Source organism: Heptranchias perlo, chromosome 26 (genome assembly GCF_035084215.1).
Source record: "Heptranchias perlo isolate sHepPer1 chromosome 26, sHepPer1.hap1, whole genome shotgun sequence".
Taxonomy (NCBI): Eukaryota; Metazoa; Chordata; class Chondrichthyes; order Hexanchiformes; family Hexanchidae; genus Heptranchias; species Heptranchias perlo.
The window spans coordinates 41177453-41192127 of NC_090350.1; the positions used below are offsets into that span (position 1 = coordinate 41177453).

Here is a 14675-nt window from a genome sequence, read left to right on the forward strand (position 1 = left end):
TACTTATGGCTGATAGCATTTACTATTAGCAATAGATTATCATTGATAGCATTTACTGCTGCAAGTACCCAGTGATAGCATTTACTATTGACAATACTTATCATTAACAGCATTTATTGTTGATAGCTCGTACCATTGACAGTACTCATAATTAGTAGCATTTACATTGAAAGCATTTACCATTGCCAGTATTTACCACAGACAGAACTTGCCCTTGATAGTATTTAACGGCGGAGTTACCTTTCAGCTTTCTTGCCTGGGCCATGGGATTTGTGCTGACTGCTTTATTACACATATCACGTGGCAAGTGTAGGTAGAACAATAAGCATTCTATACTGAATGTAAAAGGCTGCTTTGATCCCCTAGCATACGAGCAGTCTGCAGTAGAGCCTTAAATTAGGGTTGATGTATCCAACATGAAAACAGTATAGTCGATATACTTAATAAGTGGGTATTAAGTGTACAGATTTATTTTAAAACATAATTTTTTTATTGTGCAATCAGAGTCTTCTGTTAAGTGCACAATAATAAGGATTATTTTCTTTCAACTGTATGATTTTCAACACAGAAACTATTGACCTGGTTGATGTTCAACAAATTAGGTATAATTGACTTTTCACTTTCATATATTCTAGTCTCTACTCAGTGTAAATATAAGAAATTGAACATTTTCAGAATTAAATCCTATTCGCTGTGACAATACTGTAGCAAGAGCTTTCTGAGCTGCGTATGAAGACTTTCTAATGGCAAGGAAGCACCTGCATTCTCTGCTTTGCAGGTTGAGTGTGTCCAGCTGTAAACTGACTGCTTCCTGCACCTGAACTGGAATGAAGGCTTTTAAAATTGAAGTTAATGAAGACCCAACAAAAATCGATCAATCTCAGTTTTGAAATTTTCAATTGACCTCCAGCCTCAACAGCTTTTTGGGGGAAAGAGTTCCAGATTTCCACTCCCCTTTGTGTGAAGAAGTGCTTCCTGACATCACCCCTGAACAGCCTGGCTCTAATTTTAAAGTTATGCCCCCTTGTTCTGGACCCCTCCACCAGAGGAAATAGTTTCTCTCTTTCTACACTATCAATTTGTTTAATCATTTTAAACATCTCAATCAGATCACCCCTTAATCTTTTACACTCAAGGGAATACAAGCCTAGTCTATGCAACCGTCCTCATAATTTAACCCTTTTAGCCCTGGTGTCATTTTGATGAATCTGCGCTGCACCCCCTCCAAGGCCAGTATATCCCTCCTGAGGTGTGGTGGCCAGAATTGAACGCAGTCTCCAGATGCGGTTTAACCAGAGATCAATACAACTGTAACATAAGTTTCACCTTCAAATTCTTTAAACTTAGGATTCATATTTTTTGAGTTAATGGAATCTGATTTCATAAATATTTGAATATGAATTAATGAAACATTATTAATTTATATGTTATTTTTAGCATGATGATTCTCCGGGTTCCTTAAGGATGGGAGCAGCTTTTTAAGTTCTACAGGGTAATGGACTGTGTGGAACTAAGCCATACAGGCCAGGAGGATCCCAGGTTCAATCCCTGGTTTGGGCCGAGCTTGTTCATTGCAGACAAGGCGATGGTAGAGGTGCTACAAAAGGCCTCAGTGTCCCTGAGCTAGGGAGGAGGGGAAAACATCAGCCAGGGTTTCCACCCCAGATCAATATCCAGTGACTCCTTTATGTGGAAGTCGGATGAAGACTGGATTGGACTTGGTTGTGATGCTGTCGCCCTCCATTGTTCAATTGCCTTCCAATACACTGCTTAAACTCACACGTCCAGAGCAGCAACATGGATGAGATATGGGAGGTTTCACAGCAGCCAGCTACATAATCAAGCAACAAATCAACATCTCCCAGGGAGAAATTTGGAGGGGTATTTTTTCCACAGTGATGGAGGATACTGTGTTTTTGAATTAAGTTACAGGTACAGGACTAATCAGGAGTTTACAACTTGCCAAGGCTTCTTCGACTGCACCTCCCAAACACTCGACCTCCACCACCTAGAAGGACAAGGGCAGCAGGTACATGGGAACAACACCTCCAAGTTCCCTCTGGGTCACACACCATCCCGACTTGTGCATATACCGGACGTTCCTTCATGGTCGTTGGGTCAAAATTCTGGAGCTCCCTACCTAACAGCATTATGGGAGAACCTTCACCACACGGACTGCAGCGGTTCAGGAAGAAGGCGGCTCATCACCACCTTCTCAAGGGGCAACTAGGGATGGGCAAAAAATGCCAACCTTTCCAGCAACGCCCATATCCCGAAAATGAATCTAAAAAAGCATTAAAGCAATATCACTACTAGTGCAATACTCTTACCCTTGAATTATTTGTGACACTTTTACCCTAACATCTTACCTCAAAAGAAAAGCAATCCCATCACTGGTTGAATTCTTTCTTCTGCTGCTTTGCTTTCCACAGTTACCACGATTATTGATCCACCCACGTGACCTGCATTTTGCAAACATTGCAATCCATGCCATAAGGCTAAAGGGCTGAAGCCTTTGGCATCTTAAATTGAATTTGGGAGTGAGTGGTTATGAATAATCAATGGCTGGTTGATGTCATTCTTTTCTCCTGCATTAACTAGAAGGTCTAGCCTCACGACTTCCTGCCAGTGTTGTTTTGTTGGGCCCTGTGACATTTCCAGTAGGCTTTCTTACTCATTCCTTAGAGCATGAAGTAAATTGAGAATCGAAGGAATGGCCTACGCCCAAGTAAATTTCAGCTTATTAAATAGAGTCAAAGGGATCCCAGGTGGGCTTGTAAAACACCACTCAGGAAATTAGTGGGTTACCACTGTCCACCTGTCTCAAGGATGCATTGCCCAGGCCGACCTTAAAAAAGATAAACGGGTTGAAATTGGTCTCAAGCAATAGTGCAAAACGGGCAATAGTGAATCGGCAGCCTCGAAGTCAATGGTGTATAAATCAGGCTGCCGATTCACGATAGGCCATTTTGCGCTATCCCTGAAGCCAATTTCACTCAACTAACAATTTGCGTTTATATGGCACCTTTAACGTAGTAAAACACCCCAAGGGGCATCACAGGAGCGATTATCAAACAAAATTTGACACCGAGCCACATAAGGAAATATTAGGACAGGTGACCAAAAGCATGGTCAAAGAGGTAGGTTTTAAGGAGCATCTTAAAGGTGGAGAGAGAGGTGGAGAGGCGGAGAGGTCTAGGGAGGGAATTCCGGAGCTTAGGGCCTAGGCAGCTGAAGGCATGGCCGCCAATGGTGGAGGGAAGAAAATCGGAGGGATGCACAAGAGCCCAGAATTGGAGGAGCGCAGAGATCTCGGAGGGTTGCAGGCTTCTAACAAAAGTTAACTGGGGGGGGACAGTTGTTGCCCCAGAAAACTAGTGGTATAAATTCATCCTGGGCGATAGATAATCGGCAGCCGGTTTTGCACTCAATGGAAAATAAATTTGAAGTCAATGGAAAAGAAAACCAGACAGAGTGTAAAACACCCTCACTCCCCGGACAGATTTATACCCTCTCAGAGCAAGGGTAGGCTCAAAATTGCCCAAGCTGACCCAATGCTTCATCTGGTATATACTGTGGTACTGAACCGTACTAGCCAGGACGTTCTTAGGTTCAGTCCCTGATCTGCCGTGAGTTAGCTGGTCTCATCCAGGGTAATATAGGGGATGCTACAATTGTCATCAGTCCCTGGGCTGGGAGGGAGAGAAATCAATCTAATTGCTGTACGGCGAGCCCTGCTGGAAAGTGTACATGGGTAGATTATCGATTAACCTGAAACTGTCAAACAAATTTCTGGAATATGGATACTGGAGTGAAATTACATCATCGCTGCTTTGGTCTAAGCTCTCATACTCCTCAGCTCCACAATCAGACCATGATATCATTTTTCTGCTCGGGGAGTGGTGCTAATTAACACTGTGGTTTGATTCTGGGGAATTGAAAGTCTTCTCTCACCAAGCATTAATCACTAATCAAACAGATTTTTCAGCCAGCTGATGGGTTTGTTCACTTCTTAATGGGCCAGAATCTGCTGTCAAAATAACGGTGAGGCCAATGGTGCTCACTGTTATTTTTGCGTAAACGGTACAGCAACTTCGGGGAGGAGCAGATGCGCAGTTAAATGCGAATATACAAACGTTACTGTCCGAGTTGCGCCGCTCCACCGTTAGTTTTGCAAAAACGGTATCTCGCTGCCTGCTTCACCATTGAATGGCGTGAAGTTGCTGTATTTGCACGGTAGATATGAACTAAACCCGCCGCAGATATTCAGGGCTAGTAATTAGTTGCATAAGTACCCTTTTAACGTTGTGTTAATTGTCCATTACTGCCAAACAACCTCTCTGGCACCGAAAATTAACTATTTCAAGTGTGGAGTCTCATTCCTTCAGGTTTTGAATTTTTCGGAGAGATTTTAAAAATGTCAAATTTTAAATTAAAATATTTTTTTCCTTATTTTTCCTTTCTATCTCTTTTCTCTCTCTCTCTTAATCCAATCTTTCTTTCCCTCTCTTTATTTCTCTTTCTGTACCTGATTTGACATTGAATTCACCCCCTTTAATTCACCCTCCTTCTCTGTCCTTCCTGTGTTTATTTCCCAATCCGTGAATCTCACTGGTTAAGGAGGTTGCCCTGTTCACTCAGGTCCCAGATATCTTGTTTCCCTCGCTGCGCCGTTATCAGCTCATACCTTCAACAATTTTGTCGACAACATTCGTTTGAGCTGAAGGGTGCAGGGGCAAGTCTAACTAACGGCAGACACCATTAGATGCTCTGCTACAACAAAATCTGGCCCAATGCTTTTTTTCTTGTGTGATTTTTTTCCCTGTTTGAGTTTGATGTCCAATTTAGTGCCATTTAGAAGCAGTTGTGTGCTGTGGGCTCATTGCCCAGTAGGAATTGGGTTGAGCAGAACCCAAATTTATTTCACATTGGGGATTTTCAAACGTGGAACGTTTTTGTCCCATCAGTTTAGGCTGCATTTGACACCAGATCCCCAGAGGTGAAAGGTTAAAAATCTAACCTGCAACACCACCAATGGACTCGTACAGAACCCAGAGCTGAAAAGTTCAAAATCAAGAATGTGCAGCCCGCACACATTAAAATTACAACATTCCCCTCTCTCCACGCACACTGGTTCATGGGGTGATGTTGGACAGATAATGCAAGGGACTTGGCTGAGACTGAATGAGTAACAATGATGTAACTCCCCTCTGGTACCAGGGCAAAGCAATTCAGCGTTAAATTGGAAATCGGACACAGGATGCCTGGTGTGGGCGATGGTGACATTGGTGCAGTAGGATGCTTATCTGAGCTCCAAACTGAGGTGAATTATGGGGGCAAAGTAGAGGGAGCTTTACTGTACCTGCCCTAGGAGTGTTTGATGGGACAGTGTAGCGGGAGCTTTACTCTGTATCTAACCCGTGCTGCACCTGCCCTGGGAGTGTTTGATGGGACAGTGTAGAGGGAACTTTACTCTGTATCTAACCCGTGCTGCACCTGCCCTGGGAGTGTTTGATGGGATGGTGTAGAGAGAACTTTACTCTGTATCTAACCCGTGCTGTACCTGGCCTGGGAGTGTTTGATGGGACAATATAGAGGGAGCTTTATTCCGTACCTGCCCTGAGAATATTTGATGGAGCAGTGTAGTGGGAGCTTTACTGTGTATCTCACCTGTGCTGTACCTGCCCTGGGAGTGTTTGATGGGACAATATAGAGGGAGCTTTACTCTGTACCTGCCCTGAGAATATTTGATGGGGCAGTGTAGTGGGAGCTTTACTCTGTATCTCACCTGTGCTGTACCTGCCCTGGGAGTGTTTGATGGGACAATATAGAGGGAGCTTTACTCTGTATCTAACTTGTGCTGTACCTGACGTGTGAGTGCTTAATGCTGACTGGGGTGCCCAAAATGTTGCATTCCCCAGCACTGATATCCCTCACCCTTCATTCTTGTCTCTCCAGTTTTCCCTTCTATTTTCTCTCCCCCACTCCTGAAGGCGTTAACTCTCACTAGGAGCTGGGAGTCCTCTGGTATCTCACCCCAGTAGCCATTAGTCATTGTGAGTCTCGACAGGAGAAATCAGGTAACTACCCATCAGTTTAACATCAATTGTGGGGAAGTTAGTAGAATCTATCATCAGAGACACTGAGCACTTGGACAAGTATCAGCATGGATTTGTGAAGGGTAGGTCATGTCTGACTAGTTCAATTTTTTGAGGAGATCATTAGCATGGTGGATAGGAGAATGTCGACGGATGTTTTCTATATGAAAGCAGTCAGAATTTGTTTTAATGGTGAGAGACTAGGAACTGTGGGGGAGCAAAGGCATTTAGATGTCCATGTACATGAATCGCAAAATGTTAGAGCACACAGGTACAAAAAGTAATCAAAAAAGCTGATAGAATGTTGGCCTTTATCTTAAGGGGGTTGGAATACAAAAGTGAGGAAGTGATGCTTCAGTTGTACAGAGCCTCGGTCAGACCCCACCTGGAGACTGCATTCAGCTTTGGGCACCGCACTTCAGGAGAAATAGATTGACCTTGAAGGACGTGCTGCGCAGATTCACCAGAATAATACTGGGATTAAAGGGTTAAATTATGAGGACAGATTGCATAAACTTGGCTTGTTTCCCCTTGAGCTTAGAAGGTTGAGAGGTGATCAAATTGAGGTGTTTAAAATCATTCAATGGGGTGGATACAGAAAAACGATTTCATCTGGTGGGGGAATCCAGAACAAGGGGGCACAAACTTAAAATAGAGGTAGGCCATTTAGGAGTGAAATCAGGAAGCATTTTGTCGCACAAAGGCTAGTGGAAATCTGGAACTCTCTCCCGCAAAAGATTGTGGATGCTGGTGGTCAGTTGGAGCTTTCAAGACTGAGATGATATTTGTTAGGTGAGGGGTATCAAGGGATATGAGCAAAGGTGGGTAAATGGGGAGTAGAGGTAAAGATCAGCCATTATCTAATTGATTGGCAGAACTGGCTTAAGAGACTGAATGGCCTACACCTGTCCGTAAGTTCCTCTCACAGTGAGTGCCGGCAAACAATTTGATTATGTTTGGGGAGTAGAATTGTGGCACATGTAAACTTCCAGTCGGGATTGCTATGTAATTCTATGTAAAGGAGCAGACTTTATACTAAAGGTCTACGTGCCAGGTTGAGGGTAACCCAGCAGTGAATGATAAGAGCAGAGTGTGAATAATACAACTCTGGATGAAAATGGCAATAAATTGATTCAAAGACAAAAATTAATTCAGAAAATTCTAGCAGGTTCGGTGTTTATTAATGCCAGATGTACAGGTTGAGGTGCTGGTTTATTTTTCTCTTTCTTCCTCCTTTTCCTCATTGCTTTCCCCCGACCTCCTTCCAGCCTCCCTTCAGCCAGTGCAGAGAGCGATTTGAGATGGCCCAGGCCAACAAAGGTGCCAGTTGTGTTGACCATGAATGAGGGGCCGATGCCAATATTTTACCCCCACCTCTTTGCGATGGAGCATGTTGGTTTCGCTTGGTGAGGTCCAACTAGAAAACAAAGCAGAAAAAAAAGCCGCTTCAGTAGGGTTGCCAACTCTGGTTGGACGTATTCCTGGAGGTTTCATCACATGACCTTCCACCTCCAATTGCCGCGTCCAGTAAAACAGCCTTTCCCCCGTCTCCAATATTATTTATAACATATAAATGAAAGCGTTCAAAGAAAATGAAACAAACACACCATTGTTTTAATGCCCCTATGATTTTTCTCCCTGAGGTTGCTCGCAGCAATGTCCTGAGATTAATCTTTAATTCCTGGAGACTCCAGGGCAATCCTGGAAGATTGGCAATCCTACTCTTCAGAGACAAATTAAAATGACAGACAGGTCTGGGACTTTAACCCACAGCCATCTGGTTGGGATTAAGATGTTTAAGTGAACTCATCTTTTAAACTAATAATGATTGGTAACGCTGTGTGTTCGCTTCCGATAATCCAGCAGCATTTTATCTCAAATCCTTCCCTGCTGGTCTAATAAACCGAGACAGGAAGCTGCTGATTGCTAGGATGTGTTTTATTTGTGTGTGCCAGGCATACAGTCCTTCAGATCACCTCATTACTGTTCTAAAATTGAGGAAGATTATTGCAAAATCAGAATCTTCAGTCAGCAGCACCAGGTCTACTCACTGTGGCCTAGCAGTTCCTCCCTTTTACACTAATCGCATCGTATCCTAACTTGCACTAAGTCCCATTCACCCATCACCCCTGTGCTCGCTGACCTACATTGGCTCCCGGTCTGGCAACGTCGCAATCTTAAAATTCTTTTCCTTGAGTTCTAATCCCTCCATGGCCTCGCCCCTCCCTATCTCTGTAACCTCCTCCAGCCCTACAACCCTCCAAGATCTCTGTGCTCTCCAATTCTGGCCTCTTGTGTAGCCCTGATTTTTATCGCTTCACCATTGGCAGCCGTGCCTTCAGCTGCGTCGGGCCTAAGTTCTAGAATTCCCTCCTAAATCTTTCCATCTCTCTACCTCTCTCTCCTCCTTTAAGATGCTCCTTAACAGCTACCTCTTTGACCAAGCTTTTGGTCACCTGTCCTAATATCTCCTTATGTGGCTTGCTGTCAAATTTTGTTTGATAATCACTCCTGTGAAATGCCTTTGGACATTTTACTACATTAAAGGCGCTATATAAATGCAAGTTGTTGTTGTCGTTACTGGTGCGCAGCTGGTACCCAGGCAGACTGCAAAGTCACTCCAGAAATTTTAGATCTGACAGAACGAGCCACACCAGTTGGGCCCGATGGCTTTGCCTTGTTCTTGAAAACTCTTATTTAAGGGTAGGAGAAAGATAAATAAAATGAAAAAAAACAAACCTAAGCTTGGGAGAGAAAAATAATCTGCCAGGATACCCATTCCTAGTCTTTCCCGTTACAAAAACCACGTGTGTGGGCAGGTGCAGTCTCGGCTGTGATGTCCATCATGGTCAAATAATTTGCCGTTACTCACTGTGTAAGCTCACACATGAAGAAAGGCCATTTTGGCAACGTACTGGCATTGGGCATCACCGGTGGCAAGGTACCCCAGCAAGACCCAGCACCATCGGAGTGGGGTGGGAGGGGGGTGGGGGGTGTAGGTGGAGGAGGAGATTGCCCAGATAAAGGAACAAGACACTAAGTAAAAATAGAGAATAACTGGCTTTCTGATACCCGGTTAGTGTTGGTAAAGGGTGAGAACCTGTGGTTACCAAAGTGACAGCAGCATTGTGCACAGGGAGCAGCGAGTGGTTTTAAACAGGAACTGTGTCGTTATCTCATGCTCAACAAATGGAAAAATAACTGTCCCTCAGGGAAGGCAGCCTGCCGTCCTCACCCGGTCTGGCCCTGCATGTGACTCCAGTCCCACACTGACGTGGTTGACTTTTAACTGCCCTCTGTAGTGGCCCAGCAGGCCACCCAGTTGTATCAAACCTCTACCAGCGGTTCAAGAAGGCCCACCAGCACCGCTCAGGGCAACTGGGGATGGGCAATAAATGCCGGCCTTGCCAGCCATCTTGAGAATGCATTAAAAAAAACTCACTAATTGTTTAAACATACTTCTTTTTGAAACCAGATACATACTTCCTGAAGAAGGTTTTGAGTGCAGGCACCTCAGGGAGTAATTTAATTTCTATTTACTGATTAATTTTCCCTCTTCTCTTCTGAAGGCACTGACTCTTTCTGGTTGATGGTTCCACGAGTATCCGCTCGGTGCCTCATCCGAGTAGCCAGTCTTCACACGCGAGCCTGGACCATGCGCGCCAGCAGGCTATTCCACTATATGGGGCATTGCAGCTGAACTCAATCTTTTTCTCTGTGACAAAGAACAAGGTATTTTTGGTTATGTTAGAATTAGTCTCTTGATGGTCACAAGGTTATGGGCAGTTACTGCTAGCTGTTTCTGCAAGTTGCAGAGCAATATACATTACAGTCTGAAAAACATTCCTTGCCACCTTTAGGCTTATTCAGTTTGGTCAGCTCGATAGTTTGGTTGGGGATGGACAAACAGACTGAGAGACATCTTTGAACTTTACTGTAAATGGCAGCTGTACTTGTGGGGACAAACATCCTACATAATTGATGACCCCCCCCTCATGTAATTATGAATGATTCAGTTTTCAAAGGTCTATGTTTCTATGTGTCTTCAAAGGTTTGTAAATGATATACCTGCTGCTGACAATCTGAAATCATCGGGGGCACAAATCTATGGTGGTGAGTAACCATATTAGAAGCAAGTGAGCGCGTTTTAATGTACGATGTCAGTCTTCTGCACGGTGTTAATGCAGGAGAGGTACTTTTGTTGTTTTGACATTTTGAGGAGAATAGTAAAACTTTGTAAGTGTGTCGTTTGCACTGGGTTCTGTTCACTTACTTGTTTAATGTTAAATGTCGGCTTTAGGTGTCAGTTGTGGCTCAGTGGTGGCAATCTCGCCTCTGAGTCAGAAGATTGTGGGTTCAAGCCCCACTCTTGAGCACAAAAGCTAAGCCGGCACTCTCAGTGCGGTACTGAGGGAGTGCACCCCTTTCAAGGCCAATATTTCCTTCCTGAGGTTCGGTGCCCAGAACAGCACGCAGTACTCCAGATATATCAGGTCCACGTACTGAGGCCCATTGTAGTGTCTCAAACTGAGATAGGAACTTCAGCACAGACTGATAACCGAGCGTGGGACCTTTTGATCTGTATGGCTCAGTCTGCACTGGGTCTGGCTTCACCCACCAAGGCCTCCAGGGAGAAAAGCTTCAATTTCTAACAAACTAAGGAGATGGCAGCTCACACATAGCTGACAAGACCATCGTGAAGTGTGATTACAGCTCTGCCGTGTTGCCATGGTCACAGCTATTAGTTAGGCCTCCCTTCACCCAGTCCACAGCAGAACTTATCCCTTTTCCTGCTCCCTGGGATAAGTGACTTTAATCCCTAGCACGTTCATTCATTGCTTGATTTACACTTTCTTTGTTAGCCACGAGCAAAAAGCAGCTTACACTGATGCCAATCACAAGCTCCAGTCTCCAACACGGTCAATTAGTCTGAAAGGCCTCCATCTGTCGGTGGGTCCCCGACTTGGCACTGAGAGCCTTCTGTTGAAAGATGGCAGGCGTTTATTCTTTTCTTTACAATGACCTTCAGGTCCGTCTCTTCCCCATGCCTTGTATCCCATCAAGAATCGACGCCTTTAAGAGAGGAGGGAGAGAATGAATAGGGTTTGAAAGTTATTTTCTGCTGTAATTCATGACAGGTTGAATTCTATACACAAGTGCCCTAGCCCAATCTTCTAAATGTCTGTATGTTTTGACAGAGATTGAACTGTCGGCAGCTTCTCTCGAGTACAGGCCTCCTTTCCCGGCTGTGCCCGATGTCTGTGAGCTGCTGTGTTTTAATGAGGCACATTAGCCTTTTAAAAAAATTTATTCACGGCTGGCATTTATTGCCCATCCCTAGTTGCTTACTTTGTAGTGGTTTGATACAACTGACTGTTTTGCTCGGCCACTTCAGAGGGCAGTTAAGAGTCAACCGCGTTGGTGTGGGACTGGAGTCACATATAGGCCCAGACTGGGTAAGGACGGCAGGTTTCCTTCCCTAAAGGACATTAGTGAACCAGTTGGGTTTTTACGACAATCTGACAGCTTCATGGTCACTTTTCTTTAATAACTTTGAACAAAGCAAAGGGAAACTCTAAACTAAATTATAATATTATTTCCGATATCCACAAAACACTCTACTTATACCGGCTTTTTATTTCCAGACTTTTTTTTTTAACTGAATTCAAGTTCTCAAACTGCCATGGTGGGGTTTGAACTCACATTCTCTGGATTACTAGTCCAGTAACACAACCTGTAATACTGTCCTTTCAAAATAGTTTGAAACTTCCATTGCCCACAGCACTCTATGTGACTCTGATTAAAAATGGCTGCAGTTTTTGGAGCTGGCACACATCTGGCTGGCACACACCTGGCTTCCCTCAGGGCTCACGACTGAGCCAGCAGACTCAGGGAGATAGATCTTGACTTTGAGCGATAGTGTAAATCGGGTGATAGTGAGTCGGCAGCCCGTTTCACATCTCTCCCCATTGAAGTCAGCGGCAATAAAAATGGTGGACAGATGTGAAACGTGCTGCCGACTCACTACTACCCGTTTTACACTATCGCATAAAGTCAAGATCTACCCCAGTGTATGCTCCTCCAAATTGACAATTAAGCGATCATGCCGACTCAGAAAATACCTGTGTCAGATTCTGAAGAGAAAGAAGAGATAAACACAACAAGCTCTAGCCTCCTGTAGCTTAGACCAAGACCCATTTATTCATATCAATTATTTAGACAAGTGCGATACATTTCTATTTAAAGAAGAATGCAGCTGACGCATATCGATGGGGACTGGGCTGCGTGTCCACTGATGGTTTAATAATAGATCTGACAACCCACTCACACAGCAAACATTGATGTGTACAAGGAACCCATCCAGTTTGAACCATCCCACAGCAATCTGATACCTTCACTGGGACGGACCTTGGATTTTAGCTATAGACCTCACACAGATCCGGTCTCCAGCGAAAACTTGACGAGCTGAGGAGGGATCAGGGAGGTTTCCGAAATCCTAAAATTCCTAGGACCTTAAAAATGTGCAAGTCCTTAGCTTCCTCAGTCTTACCTTTTACCTACAAAACAACAGTGACTACACTTCAAAAAGTTGATGGGGTTAGATGAAGAAGGGTGGAAGGAGGCTCATGTGGAGCATAAACACCAACATGGACCTGTTGGGCCAAATGGTCCATTTCTGGGCTGTACATTCTAGGTAATTCTATGTAGTCTGGTCATTTATTTGCCATTTGTGGGATCTTGCTGTGCACAAATTGGCTGCCGTGTTTCCTACATTACAACAGTGACTACACTTCAAAAGTACTTGATTGGCTGCGAAGCGCTTTGGGACGTCCCGAGGACATGAAAGACATGAAATGCAAATTCTCTCTTTCTTTTCCTGTAATCTAATAGTTTTCAAGACTCAAGCTTGGTGTCAGCTAATCATTACATCATGATTTGCTTTGTCTTTTCTCCTACTTTTTTCAAACTTGGTGTTGTCATTCATCCAGGTCAATTACCCCCCCCCCCCATACCCCGCACACACACCCCCCTTCCCAATGTAGGTAGCAGATGGTTGCCAGATTTCCGACTACATTGACCCGACCCAGGCCCGCACTCCATGTGAATCTTTAATTCTTCATCCACTTCAGACTGTGTCTGACTAATAACACCATCTGCTCTGCTGTTTCCCAGTTTCTAGGGCTTATGGTCAAAAAGCTTGCACCAATTTGCATTGAACAACAACTTGCATTTATATAGTGCCTTTAACTTAGTAAAATGTCCCAAGGCGCTTCACAGGAGCGATTATCAAACAAGATTTGACACCGAGCCACATAAGGAGATATTAGGACAGGTGACCAAAAGCTTGGTCAAAGAGGTAGGTTTTAAGGAGGCCCTTCAAGGAGGGGAGAGAGGAAGAGAGACGGAGAGGTTTAGGGAGGGAATTCCAGAGCTTAGGGCCTAGGCAGCTGAAGGCATGGCCGCCAATGGTGGAGCGATGAAAATCAGGGATGCGCAAGAGGCCAGAATTGGAGGAGCGCAGAGATCTCGGAGAGTTTTAGGGCTGGAGGAGGTTACAGAGATAGGGTGGGGTGAGGCCATGGAGGGATTTGAACATGAAGATGAGGATTTTAAATTCGAGGACTGGGAGCTAATGTAGGTCAGCGAGCACTGCGGGTAATGGGTGAACAGGGCTTGGTGCGAGTTAGGATACAGGCAGCCGAATTTTGGATGAGTTCAAGTTTACGGAGGGTAGAAGGTGGGAGGTTGGCCAGGAGAGTATTGGAATAGTCGAGCCTGGAGGTAAGAAAGCATGGATGAGGGTTTCTAGCTAATCTCAGCCAAGACAGGATATGGTGTGCTACCATTGGCTTCAGTGCATCCTGCTGTGAAGTGCGTTCGTATGAGTGTCAGGTGATGACAGAATTGGGCCCATCAGCCCTCGAATCCCTGCCTCTATGCTGCAGACTCACTGCAAGGAAAACAACCACCACCTGAGACCAGAAACGAAACCACCAGCTCCACAGCCAGACGCCCACTGCCGGTCTGTGCAGAGTCTCTGTGTTTATCTGCAGGTTTCTGTGTTTTGTAACCACACCCTCGGCACAGAGAGACGTGAATAACACGTGTGCAGGAAATAGAAACATTCAGCAAACAAACGATGTAAATGGCGCACAACTGAATCCATATTAACCCTTTGAGGGCTGCAGGCACAAATGGTAAAGTTTTAAATGGAATAGAGAGACATGGGGGGTAAAATTCATAGAATCATAGAACCTTACAGCCAGTGTTAGTGACTGTATCTCTGCTAATGTTAATCTAGCTCCCTCACACTGTCACTCGGTAACCCCCTCCCCCAGGACCCATTACAACCAATGATGTACTTTTTGAAGTGTAGTCACTGTTGCAATGTAGGAAACGTGGCAGCCAATTTGCGCACAGCAAGATCCCACAAACAGTAATGTGATAATGACCGGATCATCTGTTTTTAGGTGTTGGTTGAGGGATAAATATTGGCCAGAACACTGGGGAGAACTCCCCTGCTCTTCGAAATAGTGCCGTGGGATCGTTTACATCCACCCACATGAAGCCACATCC

The 14675-nt window shown here is 44.7% G+C and overlaps 1 long non-coding RNA gene across 1 annotated transcript; it reads right to left on the minus strand.

The window, feature by feature from the left end:
- Positions 1-7266: 7266 nt before the first annotated feature.
- Positions 7267-11167, minus strand: LOC137342875 (uncharacterized). The gene is made up of 3 exons (XR_010967383.1): positions 10983-11167; positions 9582-9813; positions 7267-7515 (listed from the first exon to the last, which is right to left on the minus strand). It is a non-coding gene; the product is annotated as an uncharacterized lncRNA (long non-coding RNA).
- Between the last annotated feature and the right edge of the window lie 3508 nt (positions 11168-14675).